Source organism: Elephas maximus, chromosome 4, assembly GCF_024166365.1.
Source record: "Elephas maximus indicus isolate mEleMax1 chromosome 4, mEleMax1 primary haplotype, whole genome shotgun sequence".
NCBI classification, from domain to species: Eukaryota; Metazoa; Chordata; class Mammalia; order Proboscidea; family Elephantidae; genus Elephas; species Elephas maximus.
In genome coordinates this window covers 21187274-21204161 of record NC_064822.1, presented here as the reverse complement: position 1 = coordinate 21204161, position 16888 = coordinate 21187274, and positions in this window count along the sequence as shown.

The window sequence follows — 16888 nt, the reverse complement described above, 5'->3', positions numbered from 1 at the left end:
TTGATGTTTCCTGCATCTTTGAATATTTTACCCATAGAATCCTTCAATATTGCAACACAAGGCTTGAATTTTCTCTTAAGATCTTTCAACTTGAGAAATGCAGAGTGTGTTCTTCATTTTTGGTTTTCTAACTTCAGGTCTTTGCACATTTCATTATAATACTTTACTTTGTCTTCTCGAGTCGCCCTTTGAAATCTTCTGTTCAGCTCTTTCACTTCATCATCTCTTCCATTCGATTTACCTACTCTACGTTCAAGCGCAAGTTGCGGAATCTCTTCTAATGTCCATTTTGGTCTTTTCTTTCTTTCCTGTTCTTTTGTTGTTGTTGTTGTTTATTGTACTTTAGACAAAGGTTTATAGAACAAACAAGTTTCTCATTAAACAGTTAGTATACATATTGTTTTATGACATTGATTAACAACCCCACAATATGTTAACACTCTCCCTTCTTGACCTTGGTTTCCCTATTACCAGCTTTCCTGTCCCTTCCTGCCTTCTTGTCCTTGCCCCTGGGCTGGTGCATCCCTTTAGTCTCCTTTTGTTTTATGGGCCTGTCTATGCTTTGGCTGAAGGGTGAACCTTGGGAGTAACTCCATCACTGAGCTAAAAGGGGCCATACTCTCAGGGTTTCTCCAATCTCTGTCAGGCCAGTAAATCTGGCCTCTTTTTGTGTGTTAGAATTTTGTTCTACATTTTTCTCAAGCTCTGTCCAGGACTCTCTATTGTGATCTCTGTCAGAGCAGTCAGTGGTGGTAGCTGGGCACCATCTAGTTGTACTCGACTCAGTCTGGTGGAGGCTGTGGTAGATGTGGTCCATTAATTCTTTGGACTAATATTTCCTTTGTATCTTTAGTTTTCTTCATTCTCCCCTGCTTCCAAAGGGGTGAGACCAGTGGAGTATTTTAGATGGCCTTTCACAGGCTTTTAAGATTCCAGATGCTATTCAGCAAAGTAGAATATAGAATATTTCCTTTATAAACTGTATTATGCCAATTGAGCTAAATGTTCCCTGAGACCATGGTGTCCACAGCCCTCAGCCCAGCAACTCGGTCTGTCAGGGAATTTGGATGGGTCTGTGTCCTTTTTGTCTTTTTGATGACCTTTTGCTTTCTTCATGTATGATGTCCTTGATGTCATCCCACAACTCGTCTGGTCTTCAGTCACTAGTGTTCAATGCATCAAATCTATTATTGAGATGGTCTCCAAATTCAGGTGGGATATACTAAAGGTTGTATTTTGGCTCTCATGGACTTGTTTTAATCTTCTTCAGCTTTAACTTGAACTTCCATCCATATCATGAAGGTTGATTCTACTTTGAGGAGGCAGCTCTTCCCCTGTAGTCTTTTGAGTAGCTTCCAACCTGAGGGCTCATCTTCTGGCACTATATCAGACAATGTTCTCTTGCTATTCATAAAGTTTTCACTGACCAACTTTTTCAAAAGTAAACCACCAAGTCCTTCTTCCTAGTCTGTCTTAGTCTGGAAGTTCTGCTGAAACCTGTCCACCATGGGTGATGCTACTGGTATTTGAAATACTGGTGGTATAGCTTTCCACATCATAGCAACACACAGGCCACCACAGTAGGACAAACTGACAGATATGTGATGGAGAAGGACATATAAACTGACATATACATCCCTAAAAATCACTGTGCTATACAAATCATGCAATATAAACCACAGGTCTGGACACAACCCCAAAAAACTTCATCAGTGATATGTAAAGGAAAAGTTAGGAGCTTAATAAAAATGGTAGCACATTTTTCACATGTTAAATGATTAAGAAATACATAAAGGCTACAATAAATATGGTGCTTTAGCTTACAATAAACAACCACAACAACAACAAAAACTGGAACCAGCTTGTTGAAGTGGTCAAGAGGATTGCAACTTACATACAAGGTATTGTGAAGTTGTGGGAGAAAGGTTATCTGAAATCTGACAGGAACATTGTAATACCAGATGTGTGTGGGTGTGATTCATAACATACACAATAAACTAATAGTTGTTTCAGGTGTGTACTTTTTGTGTAGTTCTACACAACCCAGTTCAACCAGGTGCAGTTTTCTGTGTTAAACCAGTGTTTTTCATGAATGAAATTGTGCATAGGCAAACATAAAATTCAAAACTGGTGTTATACTCAAGTTACTCTCTATTGTATAAATCACATTAGAACAGATTAGCATTTTCAAAACAATTTTTGTACAGGAGAACCGGCTATACTAAGTCTTCACACATATTATCCTTCTGCCTACCTGAGCTTCCCCATGTCTTTTTCTTAGCAAACTCTTACTTATCTTTTAAGACACAACTGTATTTTACTCCCTATATGAGGTTTTCCCAGAATATTCCGTAGAATGAAAATGTTCCTTACTTTTCCCGCAGCAATTTATTTACACCTCTGATGCAGAAATATATAACTTTCTAATGTAACTGTTTGCATGTTTATGTTCCTTTTCAGGTCATAACCACTCTAAAGTCAGGGGTCATGTCTTCCTCATTTTTTAATTATTGGTACCTTTTATTTATTTAGCATAATATCGCCCATATGAGGAAGTCAATGAATTTTTAAAAAATGTAGTACACTTCACAAGGTACTAGATCCTATACAGAGATTACACTACTTGCTTTGAAACCCAGATCTGACACTAATGGTGCAACTTTAGGCAATTCTATTACTCTCATGCCTCAGTTTCTTCATCTGTAAGATGGATGTTATTTTTTACTTATTATAAGTAATAAAGAAGTTTATAAATATAAAGCACTTAGAGCAGTGCCTGTCGTACTTAAGGTGCTATGTAAGTGTTAGCTGTAGCTATTAGTATTTTCCTTCTAAGTATCGCTAATATGCTTGGGAGTGAAGGCTGGAAAGGTGGGAGTAAGAAGGAGAAAAGGGACACTCATTTATGCCCAGGTTATAAAATGTAACACTTACTACACAGAAGAAATGATGAAGTAAAAGAGCTGAACAGAAGGTTTCAAAGGGTGGATTCAGAAGACAAAGTAAAGTATTATACTGACATGTGCAGAGACCTAGAGTTAGAAAACCAAAAGGGAAGAACATGCTCGGCATTTCTGAAGCTGAAAGAACTGAGGAAAAAATTCAAGCCTCAAGTTGCAATACTGAAGGATTCTACAGGGAAAATATTAAACCACAGGAGGGGAAGGTGGAAAGAATATGGAGTCACTATATCAAAAAGAATTGGTCAACATTCAAACATTTCAGATGGTAGCATATGATCAATAACCAATGGCATTGAAGGAAGAGGTCCAAGCTGCACTGAAGGCATTGACGAAAAACAAGTCTCCAGGAACTGACGGAATACTAAATGAGGTGTTTGAACAAACGGATGCTGCGCTGGAAGTGCTCACTCATCTATGCCAATAAATTTGGTAGACAGCTACCTGGCCAACCAACTGGAAGATATCTATATTTATGCCTATTCCCAAGAAAAGTAATCCAACTGAATTGGAAAATATTGAACAATATCATTACTATCACATGCAAGTAAAATTTTGCTGAAAATCATTCAAAGGTGGCTGCAGCAGAACATTGAGAGGGAACTGCCAGAAATTCAAGCCGGATTCAGTAAAGGACATGGAACCAAAGATATGATTGCTGATATCAGATGAAACCTGGCTGAAAGCAGAGAATACCAAAAAGATGTTTACCTCTGTTTTATTGACTATGCAAAGGCACATGACTGTGTGGATCATAACAGATTTGGGGTAACTTTGGGAAGAATGGGAATTCCAGAACACTTAATTATGATCATGAGGAACTTGTACATAGATCAAGAGGCAGTTAGTTGTTCAAACAGAACAAAGGAATATTGTGTGGTTTGAAATCAGGAAAGCTGTACATTAGGTTTTGTATCCTTTCACCATAGTTTCAATCTGTATGCTGAACAAATAATCCAAGAAGCTGGACTAAATGGCAAAGAATGCAGCATCAGGATTGAAGGAAGACTCATTAACAACCCGCGTTACGCAGATGACACATCCTTCCTTGCTGAAAGTGAAGAGGCATTGAAGTACTTACTGCTGAAAACAAAGACCACAGACTTCAATATGGATTATACCTCAACATAAAGAAAATAAAAATCCTCACAACTGGACCAATAAACAACACCATGATAAATGGAGAAAACATTAAAGTTGTCAAGGATTTCATTTTACTTGGATCCACAATCAATGCCCATGGAAGCAGCAGTCAGGAAATCAAATGACACATTGCACTGGGCAAATCTGCTGCAAAATATCTCTTTAAAGTGTTAAAAAGCAAAGATGTCACCTTGAACACTAAGGTACACCTGACCCAAGCCATCATGTTTTCAATCACCTCATATGCATGCAAAAACTGGACAGTGAATAAGGAAGACCAAAGAAGAATTGATGCCCTTGAATTATGGCGTTGATGAAGAATATGGAATATACCATGGACTGCCAAAAGAACAAACAAATCTGTCTGGAAGAAGTACAGCCAGAATGCTCCTTAGAAGCAAGGATGGTGACACTATGTCTCATATACTTTGGACATGTTATCACGAGGGATCAGTCCCTGGAGAAGGACATCATGATTGGTAAAATAGAGGGTTAGAGAAAGAGAGGAAGACCCTCAATGAGATGGATTGACACCATGGCTGCAACAATGGGCTCAAGCATAACAAGACAATTGTGAGGATGGCACAGGACCAGCCAGTGTTTCATTCTGTTGTACATAGGGTTGCTATGAGTCAGAACCAACTAGTCAGCACCTAACCACAAACAATAACTACAGGGTCTACTACAATTTTAAAGAGAGTATAATTTTCTTTTTACATTTTCATTATTATGGTAAACTTTTTCTCTGGAATATGAAAGACAGAAAGAAGAAAAAAAGGAAACTAAAAACTATTGAACATTATGATATGCCGGTGGTACTTTCATGAATATACTACTATCTTATCAATCCTTAAAAGTATGATATTTTTACAGATAAGGAAAATTAAGACTAAGTTTTAAGCTTTCCTCAATTATCTCAGTTAGCAAAGGCAAAGACAGGCTTAAAATCCAGGTCAAAGTTCAGGCACAGTGGGTTAAATAACAAATAAATAATAAAACAGGGAACCTGGAAAAAGAACAGATATCAGAATTATCTGATTGATGGGGAAAAAATTCTATCTGTTGAATACATACAAGGTTGGCCATGCTGTTTGCTTTATGTCTACAATATCCATTAGGCATTCATTTCCAAGCTTTTATTGTTCACCTACAGGACAAGTGTTGTTACAAGACACTAGAGAAAAGTATCAAGTTTAATTCTCTTGGGTAATATTTGTGAGGGAAAGCATTTCTAAGATTTATACAGAACAAAGAGAATGCTCAACCTTCTAATTCTTGACCATACACATCATATACAGAAAAGGCATTTGCTGAAACTTGACACCCATTCGTTATTATTAAAAATATATTTTAAAAGTTCCAATTCTCTACACAATCCTATTAATCCAAATCTTACTCATCTTTCAAGCTCCAATTAAGTCTAAATTTTTTTAAATCATTCCCTAACTAAATAAGGAGCCCTGGCGCCACAGTGGTTAAAAGCTCAGCTGCTAACCAAAATGGTCAGCGGTTCGAACCCATCAGCCTCTCTGCAGGAGAAAGATGTGACAGTTAGCTTCCATAAAGGTTTCAGCCTTGGAAGCCCTATGGGGCAGTTCTACACTGTCCCGTAGGGTCACTATGAGTCAGAATCACCTTGACAGCAATGGTTTGTTTTGGGTTTGCCTTAACTATATAAGTCTCTGGGTGGTGTAAATGGTTGCACTTGTGCTTGGCCATAATAAAAAGGTTGATAGTTCAAATTGATTCAGCGATGCCGCAGAAGGAAGTCCTGGCAATCTGTTTCTGTAAAGGTTACAGTCAAGAAAACTTTATGAAGATCAGTTCTGATCTGTAACACATGGGCTGTCCATAAGTTGGAATCGACTTGATGGCAACATGTTTGGTTTTAGAACTAACTGTACGATGATCTTTCCCTTAGCAAGATTCCTAGACCACTAATAAATTGAAGTCCTTTTTTATATCTAATAACGTTCTAATGTCATGGTTTTTCAAAAAACTTTTAATTGTCAATTATAACATTCATAAAAAACTCAGTGCCGTCGAGTCGATTTCATATAGTAAACAAAAATGTACTGTTCAATTATCCCAAAGAAAAGACCAATAAAATCACCATACAAGATATAGAACATTGCCAAGCCACAGAATGTCTTCTTTCTTTCTTCCAATTTCCACTCTCTCCTTCCCACATGCCCAGTGTTATCACCATCCTAACTTTAGTAGTAATCACTTCCTTGCTTTTCTTTATAGTTTACCACCTGAACTTACCTTCCTAAACCAGTACTTTAGTTCTGTCTCATTTTGAACTTAAAATAAGTGGAATCAAGCAGTATATATGAGTTTAACATGTGAGAGTTATCATGTTGGCAGGTGTAGATATAGTTTATTTATTTTCATTTTTATATAGATTTACCTTGTTCAATTATACCTCAAAACATTTATCTAATCTATTGTTGCAAATATTATGAATATAGTTGCTATGAACATTCTTGTGCTTACCTTTCAGTGCACATGTCTAGTAATTTTTTTTTCTCTGCTGGACATTGTAGATGATATGTTGTAGACGTTCTGAATCATGTTTTGCTTTGTTTTGTTTCCTTTAAAGGTATAAAATTTTTTCTGGAAGATAATTACCAGTTGATCACTTTGATCCCACTGAGATTTGGCTTTACATATTGTTAAAGTATGACTATTTTAGTTTTGCTTTTATTTGTAGAACATAGTGCTTAGTCCTAGGATGTGTTCCCTACTTCTAGCACATGGCCTTTCTGTGGTCTCAACTGAATGCCTTGTTGTTGTTGTTAGTTGCCATTGAGTTGATTCCAACTCATACTGACCCTATGTGACAGAGTAGAACTGCCCTATGGGGTTTACTTGGTCATAGTCTTTATGGAAGCAGATTGTCGGGCCTTTCTCTTGCAGAGCCACTGGGTGGGTTCAAACTGAAAACTGTCATGCCACCAGGGCTCCTTCTAAAGAGTCATAGCCCTGCATTTGCTGTCACATGCCGGCAAAGAGCTTATTTACATATTTTATCCATCTTTTTATATTTGTTCATGGCAGGAGTGCAAACCCAATATCGTCTAGCCCATCATGGCCAGAATCCAAAGCTTTTGTTTTTAATGTATTGAAGAAATTATATTTAAAGGTTGGTTTTAGAAATAATTAAAAGCTTAGGATGATTGTTGTCTTCTTCCAGAATATGTTTTTGTTTGTTTGTGTCGGGTTCTTAAGAGCACTAGCAATCCAGTTTCAGGGATTGAATAGATTCATAGCTAGGATGTGGTTATTACAATAGTCAGTATACACCTATTTCCAGCTTACCCTTGTTCCAGCAGGACTTTGGTGTTCCAACTCAAAGTATAAGAGTTTTCAAAGGCCACGATTCCACACCCCTGTTGCTGGGTCCTAAACCCTACAATTTTCCCTCTGGCCCCAGGAGGCTGTCAAATGCTTTTACCAGTTCTATAGACTCTCTCAGGGGAAGATAGGCCCCAAATGCTGGGCTCACTTTTCTTGACTTCCATCTTCTCATGGATCTTGACCCTGTGATTCTTCACTGTCATTAATATTCTGATGCCTTCAAGAAAATATATTTGTATAAATTTTCTACTTGTCTTGAACAACAGAGTTGATCCAATTATCTACACCAGAGGTCAGCAATATTCTTCAGTGAATGGCCTGACAGTAAACATGTTAGGCTTTGTAAGGCATACAGTCTCTGTTACAACTACTCAGTTCTGCTGTTGTAGTATGAAAGTAGCCATAGATAATATATAAATGAATGGGCATAGCTGTGTTTCATTAAAACTTTATTTACATATCAGGTGTTAGGCCAAATTGCATTGGGGCCATTGTTTACCAACCTCTAATATAGATCATCATTACCAGGTCCCACTTCATACCTGTTACCATTTTTGATATGGTCTCCTCATACATAAATTCCTTGAAAAATGAACCATGTTTCATTCTCAATGTTATCTTTCTCAAGCCCAACATCAAGTTGGGCATACAACTTGTGTTTAATAAATGGTTGTTAAATAACAAAGAAGGAAGGATGATTTCAGGGGTCACTTTAAATCAGAAACTAGACACTAGCAGGATAATTTCGTGTCTAGTCTCTGGTAGAGTCAGGATTGAAAAATATATTGACTGGGAAGTCATATTTAAAAATTTTCAAAGCAAGATCTTTTTCAAGTTTCTTGAAAGTTTAGGAATTAGAACTCCTCAAGGAAAGGCATGGTCTTTCTGTGGTCTCAACTGAATGCCTTGTTGTCGTTAGCTGCTGTAGAGTCAATTCCAACTCATAGTGACCTCATGTGGCAGAGTAGAACGGACCTATAGGGTTTTCTTGGCTGTAATTTTTATGGAAGTAGAGCGCCAGGCCTTTCTCCTGCAGAGCCACTGGGTGGGTTCAAACTGTAAACTGTTGTGCCAACAGTTTTAGATTTGACTCAATTAACCTGCAAGAGGGTAGAGTACACATTCAAATATATTATAAAGATTGCCTTCTTAAAGTTTTAAACATAAATATTCCACTATCTACCTCCAGTTATTTGGAGTTTATTGGTCCTAAGAGTTATCTTGATATCCCCTTAAGAATTCAATAATTTAACCTTAGATCACAGATCTTAATTACATTTCTAAACACTGAAATGCCTCTAGAATTCTTTTTATTGTATTTTAGATGAGGGTTTGCAGAGCAAACTAGTTTCTCATTAAACAATTAATACACATATCATTTTGTGACGTTGGTTGCCAACCTCATGACATGTCAACACTCTCTTCTTCTCAGCCTTGGGTTCCCCATTACCAGCTTTTCTGTCACCTCCTGCCTTCTTGTCCTTGCCTCTGGGCTGGTGTGCCCATTTAGTCTCGTTTTGTTTTATGGGCCTCTCTAACCTTTGGCAAAAGTGAACCTCAGGAATGACTTCAGTACTGAGTTAAAAGGGAGCCTGAGGACCACACTCTCAGGGCTTCTGTACTCTGTCAGACAAGTAAGCCTGGTCTTTGTGTGTGTGAGTGTGTGTGTGTGAGTGAATTACAATTTTGATACAGAACTACTCTATATGCGTGAAGAATGCACGTGCCTCTTTCCTTAGATAAATCCAGTGATTTAAAACAACAACAAAACTTTTTTGAAAAAGCCTTCAGAATTAAAAGTGAAGAGAAACAAACAAAAACAGATAGAGTTAGCGCTTCTTTTGAAGCAAAAGAGCATTAGTGCATAATGTTTTGTAATGGGGCCAGATAAAGTGGGTAAAATTGATGTCTCTTGAGGCAAGAACTATTTATAAGACTTAAAAGCATTGAGCTTAGCTTAGTATTTGAAATGCTTACCTAAATAAAAATAGCTATAATGCACTGCATGTTCTTGAATTAATATATATTATTTTTCTTGTCGTTGTTGTAATGAGATTGAACACTAGCTTAAAAGCTACCACATTTTCAAATGCCTGAATTCTTACTCTTTACCTTAATTTGTTTTTACTTGGTTTTGTTATTTATGCTTTGAAGCTCAAAATGAGGCTGTTGAAAAATGTTAGAAGTAATGTCATTTAAAAAAATTGTTTTTTTTAATGTTGTTTGCTTAAGAAAGTGGAAAATATTTGGGAATGATGTAATATACAGCACTCTTTGGGGTCTGTGTGAACACTCTTACATACTGGTACAATCTTTCTGCAAGAGAATTTGTTAGGCCATACCAAAAGCCTTGGAAAAAGTACAGAACTTTTTACCCAGAAACACTACTTCTAGGTACCTATCCTAAGAAAAATATTAGTGGAATGTAGTTTAAAGAATAATATGATGTAACCATAAAAATGATGTTGTAAAAGTATGTTAATTAACACGGAAAAATATTATGCCTAATACCATGGGTCGTATCACTCAACATCCATTCCAACCCTAGTCTACTTGCATTTTTTTTAACTACAGACATTAGAAAGCTACAACTACATCTTCCAAACTGCCTTGCTGCTGGGTTCTGCCAAGAAATTCCATCCATAAAAACCTGGAAGGTGGGAGAGATTGATGGGAAGATGTGCACCAAAATGTTAACAATGATTTCAGTTAAGAGGTGGAATTTTCATTTCATTTTATTTATTTTTTTCTTACTAATATGACTTTTCAAATTTATCTTCAACTAACACTTAGTGGGTGTTAATAAAATAATCTCATATTCCAGAGCATTAGACTGAGAATCACATGTTTTAGATTACAGCCTTAGCTCTACATTCATATGAGGTTAAATTTTGAACAAGTTTGCCGATTACCATGGATGGCTATTTCTTCATCAGCAAATTAAGAAGTGTGGAATAGATAATCTCCATTCCAATCATGAAATACTTGGGTTCTATGAAAAAAAATTATAATCCATCCTACTCCCTTGTGTTTTATAATCCGTAATTCCTTTGTTGTAGTCAATGTTCAATTCCACCAATGGAGTGGATAGTAAAATGACAGCATTGCATTGCCCAAGAAGACTGATCCCATGACTTACTAATGGAGATAAAAATTAGACAAGATGATAACTGTGTTCCACAGGAGTAAGCCATATAATATTGTTAAGCCTTCAGCTAGTGTAAGCTTTCTCTTCCATTAAAAAAAATGGAATCAAAAATTAAAACAGAGAAGGAAAAAGGCTAAGGTCTTGTTCAAGAGAGGGAGATACTAGCTGGTATCACTGACTGACAGTCTTAGTTTGCCAGTCTGAGTTTGCAAGTCTTAGTTCACCAGGTACAAAGTATGAATCTAGGAAAATTGGAAATCATCAAGAATGAAATGGGACTCATAAAGATCAATATCTTAGGCATTAGTGAGCTGAAACAGACTGGTGTTTGCCATTTTGAATCAGACAGTCATATGGTCTACTATGCCAGGAATGACAACTTGAAGAGGAATGGTGTTGAATTCATCATCAAAAAGAACATTTCAGGCTCAACGTGAAAATGCCTAACTAGGTAAAGCTTCCGCTTATCCCTCTTGCAACAAAGACTCAAAAAAAAACAAGTGAATCAATTACATGTGGGACAATCTACAAACCCTGATCATCAAACACAGAACTAAGGAGTTGGCCTGAGAGACGGGGAGCAAAAAGCCACATGCTGAAGCAGCGACCACTTCTTGAGCCAGCGTGCCACGCCGCAGCCTTGAGCCCTTGTGGTTCCCTGGTGCCAGAGTGGTGGGGCTTATTGTGGCTTACTGAGACGGGACAAGCACAGATGCAGGCCTAACCCTCAGGACCAACCTCAGAGGGGATCCAGCCAGTGCACGCAGGCTGCACACCAATGCAGCTGACAGGCAAATGAAAAACCATGGGGAAGCAGCGACTGGTTTAGGAGCCTGGAGCACAGCATCCCAGACAGGAAACCTTGGTGCTGGGCTTTGGACTAAGCGTGGAGGACCTGGCTGTGGCTTCCTGAGATGGCACAAGCACAGGGTGCAGCCCTAAACCTCTGGGGCAGTCTCAGTGGGGAACCAGCCAGTGCACACAAGCTACACTCCCCTCTGGAATCTCAGAAAAAACAGTCCTCACCAAACAAGATATGTAACTTTGTCTATCTTGCCACACTACTCTCTCCTATCTATCTGATCCCTCCCCTCCCTGCCCCAGCCAGCTTCATGAACATTGGAATTTCCTGGGCCGGAGAGTGAAGTGCACTGTCAGGTTTTTTTCCTTCTTCTTTCTTTTCTAACCCATTCTCCTGGCCTGAGAATAGCAGCATTTAACAACCAAAGGAAAAATCCTTCCCTGGCTTCCCTAAACTGAAATAACAATACAGAAGCAGCTCCATCCAAGTATAAGAGACCCACAGTCTTTGGCTTTCATCCCTACAGGTAACCAGGTGGCTATTATAATGTAAAGGCAATTCTGATAGAGATCTGACTGTAAGTGTTTTAGATGAGTAGTGGAAAGGCAAGTTTTGGAGATCAGATACCTCTCTACCTATTAAACAGAGCCCTCACTGATCCACACCAGGGAACTGAGGGCTGAGGCTCCACCCACACCACCTAGTCACCTGCTAAAGGGGACTGAGGATAGTGACACCTACCAATCTATAGAGGTACAAGCATTAGAGGCCTAAGGTACAGCGGCAGAGTCCACCCACCAGAGCGCTCTAGAGAATAGAGCCACTCCTACCTTACTGGCACTTGGGAGAAGGCTGTCAGCACCCTGCACTCCTCAGAGTGTGATCCCCTGCTGCTACTAGAAACTGGTGCATACAACCATCACCACTACTCCTCTAAGTTAATAGGTGAGAGCCTATACCACACACTAGGTGACCCCGAGGACTAGGACACCTGAGATGATTCTATTCAAGAATAGTGAATGGACTCATAGGCTTACATACATGGTAACAGCTCAGACCAGCTGGTAACAGGACATCCCCCCACTCCAGTGCCATCAAGTCAATTCCAACTCATAGTGACCCTATTGGACAGAGTAGAACTGCCCCATAGAATATATATATATAAACAGGACACAAATGATTCAAAAGCTACAGCAATGACGATAGCACAATCTAGTAGCCTATCTGGGTATATTGAAACAAAACAAAACAAGAAGATAAGACTCAGTGAGCAAATATAAAATAAATCATTACAGTATCTTATAGAAGGCTCAGAGACAGCAAAAAAGCAGTTGGTATCAAATCACATAAAGAAGCAGACCATGATTGCTTCTACAAATCCCAAGTCAAAGAATCAAAATCATTCCCAGATGTAGATACATTCCTGGAATTGCCAGATGTAGAATATAAAAAACTAATATACAGAATGCTTCAAGACATCAGGGATGACCTCAGAAATGAAATAAGGCAATCTACAGAAAAAGCCAAGGAACACACAGATAAAGCAGTTGAAGAAATCAAAAAGATTATTCAAGAACATACTGGAAAAATTAATAAGCTGCAAGAACCCATAGAGAGACAGCATTCAGAAATCCAAAAGATTAACAATAAAATTACAGAATTAGACAACTCAATAGGAAGTCAGAGGCGTAGAATTGAGGAATTGGAATGCAGAGCAGCAGAGCTGGAGGATAAGGCAATTGACACCAACATAGTTGAAGAAAAATCAGATAAAAGAATTAAAAAAAATGAGGAAACCTTAAGACTCATGTGGGACTCTATCAAGAAGAATAACTTGCATGTGATTGGAATTCCAGAACAGACAGGGGTAACAGAAAATACAGAGAGAATAGTTGAAGATTTGTTGGCAGAAAACTTCCCTGGCATTGTGAAAAATGAAAAGATATTTGTCCAAGATGCTCATCGAACCCCATACAAGGTAGATCCCAAAAGAAAATCACAAAGACATATTATCATCAAACTTGCTAAAATCAAAGATAAAAAGAAAATTTTAAAAGCAGCCAAAGATAAATGAAGTCACCTCCAAAGGGGAATCAATAAGAATAAGTTCCAACTACTCAGCAGAAACCACGCAGGCAAGAAGGCAAAGGGATAACATATATAGAGCACTGAAAGAGAAAAACTGTCAGCCAAGAATCATATATCCAGCAAAACTCTCTCTCAAATTTGAAGGTGAGATTAAGACATTTACAGATAAACACAAGCTTAGAGAATTTGCAAAAACCAAAACAAAGCTACAAGAATTACTAAAGGAAATTCTTTGGTCAGAAAATCAATAGTACCAGATACCAACACAAGGTCACAGAACAAAACATCCTGATATCAACCCAGATAGGGAAATCACAAAAACAAAATAAGATTAATTAAAAAAAAATTGCTCAAAACAGGAAATCCTTGCTGTTATTATGTAAAAGATAACAATAGTCAAAAAAGAGGGACTAAATACAGGAAGCATAAATCTCACATATGGAGAGGAAACCAAGGCGATATAGGGTGATACAAGTTAGGTTTTGACTTAGTCAAATACGAGTAAATATTAAGGTAATCACGAAGAAGTCTAACAATTCAATACTTCAAAATAAAAACCAAGACAAACATAATGACTCAGCAAAAATAAATTCAACTACTATGAAAAGGAGGAACACACATTCTACAAAGAAAAACTTCTCAGCACAAAAAAGGAAGTGGAAAAACGAAATTGTCAACAACACACCAAAAAAGGCACCAAAATGACAGCACTAAACTCATACATATCCATAATTACACTGAATGTGAACAAACTAAATGCGTCAATAAAGATACGGAGAGTGCCAGAATGGATAAAAAAACACTCTCTGTCTATATGCTGCCTACAAGAGACAAACCTTAGACTTGGAGAAACAAACAAACTGAAATTCAAAGGATGGAAAAAAATATATCATGCAAACGACAATCAAAAAAGAGCAGGGCTGACAATATTAATTTTTGACAAAACAGGCTTTAAAGTTAAATCCACCACAAAGGATAAAGAAGGACACTACATAATGATTAAGGGGACAGTTTACCAGGAAGCTATAACCATATTAAATATTAATGCACCAAATGATAGGGCTGAAGGATTCATGAAACCAACTTTAACAGAATTGAAAAGTGAAATAGACATCTCCACAATTATAGTAGGAGACTTCAACACATCACTTTTGGTGAAGGATAGGACAGCCAGTAAGAAGCTCAATAGAGACATGGAAGATCTAATTGCTACAATCAACCAACTTGACCTCATAAACTTGTACAGAACACTCCACCAAACAGCTGCAAAGTATACTTTCTTTTCTAGTGCACGGAACATTCTATAGAATAGATCACATATTAGGTCATAAAACCAGTCTTTGCAGAATCCAAAACATCGAAATATTACAAAGTGTCTTCTCAGACCATAAGGCCATAAAAGTAGAAATCAATAACAGAAAAACCGGGGAAAAGAAACCAAATACTTGGAAACTGAACAATACCCTGCTCAAGAAAGAGTGGGTTGTAGAAGACATTAAGGAGGGAATACAGAAATTCACAGAATTCAATGAGACTGAAAACACTTCCTATCGAAACCTTTGGGGCACCACGAAAACAGTGCTCAGAGGTCAATTTATATCAATAAATGCACACATACGTAAATAAGTAAGAGCCAAAATCAAAGAACTGTCCCTACAACTTGAACAAATATAAAGAGAGGAACAAAGAAACTGTCATGCACCAGAAGAAAGCAAATAATAAAAATTAGAGCACAATTAAATGAATTAGAAAACAGGAAAACAATTGAAAGAGTTAACAAGGCCAAAAGCTAGTTCTTTGAAAAAATTAACAAAATTGATAAACCACTGGCCAGACTGACTAAAGAAATACAGGAAAGGAAACAACACGAATACGAAATGAGATGGGCCATATCACAACAGACCCAACTGAAATTAAAAGAATCATATCAGATTACTATGATAAATTGTACTCTAACAAATTGGAAAACCTAGAAGAAATGGATGAATTCCTAGAAACAAATTACATACCTAAACTAACACAAACAGAAGTAGAACAACTAAATAGACCCATAACAAAAAAAGAGATTGAAAAGGTAATCAAAACACTCCCAACAAAAAAAGCCCTGGCTCTGACAACTTCACTGCACAGTTCTACCAAACTTTCAGAGAAGAGTTAACACCACTACTACTAAAGGTATTTCAAAGCATAGAAAATGACAGAATACTACCTAACTCATTCTGTGAAGCGAGCATAACTCTGATACCAAAACCAGCTAAAGACAGCACAAAAAAAGAAAATTACAGGCCTACATCCCTCATAAACGTAGATGCAAAAATCCTCAACAAAATTCTAGCCAATACAATTCAACAACATATCAAAAAATAATCCACCACGACCAAGTGGGATTTGTACAGGGTGTGCAAGGATGGTTCAATATTAGAAAAACAATTAATGTAATCCATCACATAAATAACACAAAAGATAAGAACCACATGGTTTTATCAATTGATGCAGAAAAGGCATTTGATGAAGTGCAACAACCGTTCATGATAAAAACTCTCAGAAAAATAGGAATAGAATGAAAATTCCTCAACATGATAAAGGGCATTTATACAAAGCCGACAGCCAACATCATCCTAAATGGAGAGAGCCTGAAAGCATTTCCCTTGAGAACAGGAACGAGACAAGGATGCCCTTTATCACCGCTCTTATCCAACATTGTGCTGGAGGTCTAGCCAGAGCAATTAGGCTAGATAAAGAAATAAAGACATCCAGATTGACAAGGAAGAAGTAAAATTATCTCTATTTGGAGATGACATGATCTTATACACAAAAGGAACATTGAAGAGGAAATCACCAAATCAATACCATTCAAAGTAGCCCCCAAGAGGATAAAATACTTAAGAATAAACCTTACCAAAGATGTAAAAGGCCTATACAAAGAAAAGTACAACGTACTACTGCAAGAAACCAAAAGGGACCTACATAACCGGAAAAACCTTCCTTGCTCACGGATAGGAAGATTTAACATTGTAAAAATGTCTATTCTACCAAAAGCCATCTATATATACAATGCACTTCCGATCCAAACTCCAATCACATTTTATAATGAGATGGAGAAACAAATCACCAACTTCATACAGAAGGGAAAGAAGCCCCGGATAAGAAAAGCATTACTACAAAAGAACAAAGTGGGAGGACTCACTCTACCTGATTTTAGAACCTATTATACAGCCACAGTAGTCAAAACAGCCTGGTACTGGTACAACAACAGGCACATAGATGAATGGAACAGAATTGAAAATCCAGATATAAATCCACCCATATATGAGCAGCTGATATTTGACAAAGGACCAGTGTCATTTAGTTAGGGAAAAATAGTCTTTTTAATAAATGGTGCTG